This window comes from Panthera tigris, chromosome A3, assembly GCF_018350195.1.
Source record: "Panthera tigris isolate Pti1 chromosome A3, P.tigris_Pti1_mat1.1, whole genome shotgun sequence".
NCBI lineage: Eukaryota > Metazoa > Chordata > Mammalia > Carnivora > Felidae > Panthera > Panthera tigris.
In genome coordinates, this window is record NC_056662.1 from 76744069 (window position 1) to 76750218 (window position 6150).

The 6150-nt window shown below is 43.9% G+C and overlaps 1 non-coding gene across 1 annotated transcript; it reads left to right on the forward strand.

The window, feature by feature from the left end:
• Positions 1 to 5383: 5383 nt before the first annotated feature.
• On the forward strand, positions 5384 to 5487 carry LOC122237489. Its single transcript, XR_006216100.1, has one exon. It is a non-coding gene; the product is annotated as a U6 spliceosomal RNA (small nuclear RNA).
• Positions 5488 to 6150: the final 663 nt, after the last annotated feature.

Here is a 6150-nt window from a genome sequence, read left to right on the forward strand (position 1 = left end):
TGCTGATATTCTAAAAATACCTCCATGTCCGTACTATTATCCATTCTTCACGTCCAATTGCTCTGTTATGGTAATAGTCAGAAGCACACCATGCAGTAATTACTTACAGCTGACTGAAGAAAAGAATATTCAACTCCCCCACTGTTCCACTAGAAGGTCTTTATGCACTATTAACTCATTCCTGTTTATTAATACTCTACTGGTAATTCAGACTGCTGCCTCTCAGGTTTGTAATAGGAGGACTATTAAACAGCAATTACTGACCATATGGGTTGGTGAATATTTGTTGTGGTTTTTTTTTTTTTTTTTGGTGGGTTCCTCCCCCACCCCCTTCCAACTTGTTTTTTAAGAAGCCATATTACAACATGGTAAAAGTAACATCGCATCTGCATAAGATTAACAGGCTTGGCAATATTTCTCCCTTAGAAAATGCGCATTTATTCCCAGATTATCATTGCTGGCTTAGGAGGACAAGATCATGGGAGAATGAGGGAGATATGGAAGACTGTGTACGTGTGGGAAGACCCCTGCCTTGGAAGATATTTTGGCTCTTATCTTCCCTATGTCTCTCGGTAGGCTGTTTTCTCTTACTGCCTTTAAGAGGCACTGACCCATCCTCAAATCCTACAAAAATAAGCAACATGTATTGAGGAATCCAAATGGAACACCCTTTTCCCTTTCAAGTTCCTCCAAGCATTTGGAAGTAGCCACTTTAAATTTTAACATTTCGTAAGTGCATCTCCCAAAGAGCAAGTATATATAGGACCCTGGGAGATGGCGAAAGGCCCCTCCTGGGCAAGGGATGGCTTGAGTAGTGGGTTCAAGTGGGGCAGGCAGTTGGAAAAGGAAGATTATGGTAATAATAATTCGTGCCTCTCTCACAGGTAGTGAGCTCTGAGCACGTGACAAGCATTAGAAGCATTCAAATGGAGATGCATCTTCCAGATAAACAGGAGCCCAGGAGCTGCTCTCCATGCAGAAGATGATGAGTTGAGATCCTGCCCAGGTAAGTCGCTTGGCGGGCCACCCCACGGAGGCAGGGGCAGAGACGTATCCGGGCTCTCCACACAGCCAGCTTTTGCTCCAGAGCAGCCAGCCTCCTTAGTGCTCCGTGGGCTTTCTCTTCCACTTTCTCTCCTTTCCCATGAGGGCCATTCTCTGTGTCCAAACCCTTTTAGGCCTTCAACAAACAGGTCAAACCTCTGAAGACTCCAGCTTGCCCCAATCTTACCCTTTCCATTCTGCCAAGTGAATTGAATTTATTGTTTACCTTTGGTAGGTGATCGTTGCTGGCTTAGCACTCTCCCTTTGTTACCTGCTGCTGTTGTGTGTGTGGGAGTGCTTTCTCTCAGACACACTCTAAATCCTTGAAGACAGGCGGCATGTTCTTTAAACTTTTCTTCTATTTATCCCTGCACCTCGTTTGTTAGTGGACATTCAGTTGGTGTTGAGCAGAGGTTGGAAGAATTCAATGGAAATAAGGAGAAGAAAACACTAGTCGCTAAATTTTCTTCCTTTATGGAGGTCTAGGAGTTACAGTTTCTGTGTGAAGTATGGAAAAACAAACAAACAGTAACAAAAATAAACAACAAAAACAAAATGACAAATATCAGCCCCAAAGCATAATAGTACCAAACTAATGCATAACATATAATTGACGTTCATTGAAATGAATTAAATATGTTAAATCAGGTCAGAGCTTCTTCACAGTGGGTCTAAACCCTGAGCAAATCTGCACTTCATCCATGACCTGATTTGAACTAGAATCCTGGATTGCCCATTGCCTGGATGATCCTCAAGGGGAAGGGGTGCTTCTCGCAGAATCTCTGTGGTGAGCACCTTTGAAAAATATAGCACCATGGGCTCAGCCTGCCCCCAAATGTTTCATGGATTAAAGGACCTAGTAGGCATCTTAGAGATTAGCTACTCTGGTGGATTTCCAAAGTGATTGTGTTTGTTTTTATTACTGTTGTTTTTAAAGCAGAATTTATTTTTTCCAGTTAAGCATGATGCAGGATACTGATGCAGATTAAGATAGGACAGCTCTGGTTGAAGTCAGGTTGAGAGCTATGGATGCCCAATTTGATAACTCAGCTGATAGAGCCACAGAGGCCCTTCTAGGAGACCCTATTGTTCCTATATGAAGATATATGAACATTATATGGAAAACACTTTTCTACTCCAGCCTCTTTTGATACATATGTGTAGACTGAATGCCTAATTTCAAATCCACACAATTAGAGAGCGGTGGAATTATCCCTGGAGTTCAATCTCTTGGATAATCAGCCAATTTTTTTTCCTGTATTCCCCACCTGTGCTAATGGGTTACATCTTTGCCAGCAACAGGCCACTGTTAGTAGCTATGCACGGGACACTGGAGGACCAACACGTTGGGCCTCCTCTTAAGACAGAGCTGAGCCAGGTTTGAAGTCCAATGAGTCCAGGCGAATTGGCTGGAGTAAGCAGAAGCCTTTGACGACCCTAAATGCCAAACACATGTGGTGTGGAGGTGGCTCTCTCCTACTTGGCCTCTCCTGCACTTCATGATTAAACTTTCGGCACTGGCTTCAGCTCAGTTTGGGGGCTGCACATTTGCCTGGTCCTTGGTCACACTTGTGTACCCATTTCAGTCCAGCCTGAGTTGAGTGGAACTACCACAGAGACTTACTGAGGGTGCTGGAAATTATGCTTCTGCTCACAGCATCATATAGGTTATGCTATCATCTTTTATAGTGTTTAAGAATTGTGCGGCAAGGGGGTGGGAGTATCCATATTGCAGACCACCCTTTCACTCTTTCACGGATAGAGGCAGCAAGACATAGAAAACAAAACAGCGTGGGGGCTCAGGGCACCTGTATTCTGGACCAGATTTTTCACTGGTTAGCTGCATGTCTTAGGGACATATTATTTAACTTCTCTGTACCCCCATGTCCTCATCTGTAAAACAATGCCTTCTGGCCTAGATTTGCTTCTAAAATATATTTGGCTTTACTGGGCCATCAAAAAAATATCTATAATGGTCTTTATATAGTAACTCTATGTTAAATTGTATTAAAATAAAACAAATGATTATGAATAGTCACATTATGAATAAAATGCTCCTCTATGCCAAGAATTTTAAATTCGGCTGCATGACAAAAACATTTATTTCTGATATCAGTGAAAACTCGAGATAAGTCAGTAAAGATGGTATTAAGCCTTGTAAATATCATCCAACTGTGACTTGCAACTGTGGAGCTCTCCCCATGGGTGAGAACATCTGGGCAGTCTGTTGGCTTCGTTTCAGGCTTTCACTTATTCAGTGCATACTCACTTGTTTCCTATGCTATCTCATTCTTCAATTCATAAACATTAAGTTGATGCCGTTGATTCATTCAATAAATGCCACTCAATGCATCTTTAAGTAAGGACCTGCTGCATCTGCAACAGTGGTTTAATAAGAATAAAATGGTGAGTCCCTGACAGTGAGGGGCTAACACTCTCACTCAGGAGGGACAATGTATATGATAAAAAGATGAATAGCTTTACGTGACAGTGAGTGATTAGGGTCCAAGAGAAGGATAGAGGCTATAAGGGTTGGGAGTTGGGGGGGGACTGGTTATGTGGCTAGTATGGACCGGAAGGGTTCTAGCATGCTTCTGGTTATTCCTTGACGTGTGCTATTAGCACAGGTGGAGAGGATGAGAGAGGTCACTTAGGTAGGGGAACAGTATGTGCAAAAAGCAGTGAATTGGAGAAGATTAAGAGGTGTATGAGTTTAGTGTAGATCTCCATCTGGAGAAAAGGGTTTCCATAAGAGATTAGCGGAAGCAGTGAGTACAGAGTCTTGCATTTTGGAGAGGTAAGGAAAGTCAGGCGAAGACTTTTGGCTATCATCTCACTGGCAGAGAGGTTTGTTTTGCTTGTTTTGTTTGGTTTTGTTTCTTTATAGGCTGTTTTAGTCAACGGAAATGTTTTTATTAGTGAAATCACAGAAGAGTCCTCAGGACCAACACAGAAAGAAAAAGGGAGACTGCAGAAAACCACTGGGGAGTCAGGTGAGACAAGGGAGAGATTTTAAAGCCTCAGAAAACATGACTGAGGCAGCAGAGCTTGGAGGGCCTGTGGCAAAGGCAGAGAGCACACAGAGCCTCCATTTCGGGGTTTGGTTTCTCTTGCTCTGGTTACTGTGGGCTAGAAGGTAGTGTGGGGTACACAAGGAAATGTCTGGAGGAAGGCACTGGAGAAAGAGAAGAATAAAAGGAAGAAATGGGGAGGGGATAGATAGAGACAGAGAATCAGACAAGAGTAAGGGATGAAAGGAACAAAGAGCACATGGTCAATGAGGTTTTGGGAGACAAAGGAAATTAATCAAAATCATTATGTGGCAGGTTGGAGTTCAACTCACAGATTCAGGTTTGCAAGTAAATATGACCATTTTTTTTTTGTAAATTTATTCTTCTCTGTCAAGGCCCTGTTTTGCAGGAGACAGTCATGTCAGCTCAATGTCTGTAACTTTCTCCCATCAAATCCCTGAGGTGGTCTCTCATTTGCAGGACCTTCGGTGGTACCGAGGTGATGGAGGTGGCTGGAGGGGTTGGGGCCTCTGCCCTTGGTCGCCATCTGTCCGCTGGGCATGTACCAATCCTGCCAGTCACCAATCCATACAGACCACCCCTGACGCAAGCTTTCGTTCTTGCCTATCAGGCCTTCAGGGCCTCCCAGGGCTGCTTCCATGCTCTTCTCCCCCACTGTAGAATCATGGTGCCTGTGCCATGCTGGGGGTGGGGAAGTTCACAAGCCCATTGGCCTGAAAGGACCACGGAGTGCCATCTTCCCAACAGAATTGCTCTATCCCTGGAGGGCTCTTCCTTGCTTTCATAAAACAAAGGTATCTGGGTTTTTGTCCCCCTGCCATCCCCCCACCCCCAGAGGCCCAACCCTGCAGTAGGACCAGCCTGTTTCTACTCCAACTGTCCTCCCGCCCTACAAATGTAGGCAATTGTCTCTATTATTGAGCACATCCCATTTATGATGAGGCTGAAACAATTTATAGGTGGGGAAAATGACATAGAGGGTTATGTGACTTGCTCAAGGTCACACACCTTGTCAGTGAAAAAAATGAATAAAAATGAAAATATGCTAGCTTAACCTCCTTTTTCTTTTCCTTCCACTTTCCCTCCTTTCCTTTTCTCTCTGTTCTTCTCTCTCTTTGTTACTTTCTTTCTCTTCTTTCCTCCTGGTCCCCAGAAGGACTTATTACGTGCCAGATAGTATATAGGTACTGGGTATACCATACCAAACAAATGAAACATACTGCTTTCATGAATTGTGATTCTTATAGGGGAGATGGACATTGTGCACGTGCATACACAGACTCATAATTTAAATTGTGGTCAGTATTCTGCTCACTCTGGCAGCACATATACTAAAACTGAAACGATACGGAGGCTGGCATGGCCCCTGTGCAAGGATGACAGGAAAATTCATGAAACATTCCATATATTTTAGGGAACAGACCAATGGTTACCAGAGGTGGGTGGGGGGATGGGTTGAATGGGCAATGGGGATTAAGAAGGTGCACTTGTGGGGCGCCTGGGTGGCACAGTCGGTTAAGCGTCCGACTTCAGCCAGGTCACGATCTCGCGGTCTGTGAGTTCGAGCCCCGCGTCAGGCTCTGGGCTGATGGCTCGGAGCCTGGAGCCTGTTTCCGATTCTGTGTCTCCCTCTCTCTCTGCCCCTCCCCCGTTCATGCTCTGTCTCTCTCTGTCCCAAAAATAAATAAAAAAACGTTGAAAAAAAAAAAAAAAGAAGGTGCACTTGTGGTGAGCACTGGGTGTGGTATGGGAGAGTTTAAGCACTGTGTTGTATACCTGAAACTAATATTATACTGTATATTAACTAATTTAAATAAAATGTAAAAAGATAAATTGTGGTCAGTACTGTGACTTCTATGAGAAAGCCCAAGGGGGAACTTAATTTAGGTTAGGCAATCAAGGAAGATCTTTCTAAGGAAGACACATTTGAGCTCAGAACTCAAAGACAGGGATGAGAGCATTCCAGGTAGAAAGAATGGCATAGGCAAAGACTTGATATGTTCACAGAGCTCAAAAACACTTGTGTGACAGAGGTACTTCAAAAAGGGAAAATGGAACAAGATGTGGTTGGAGG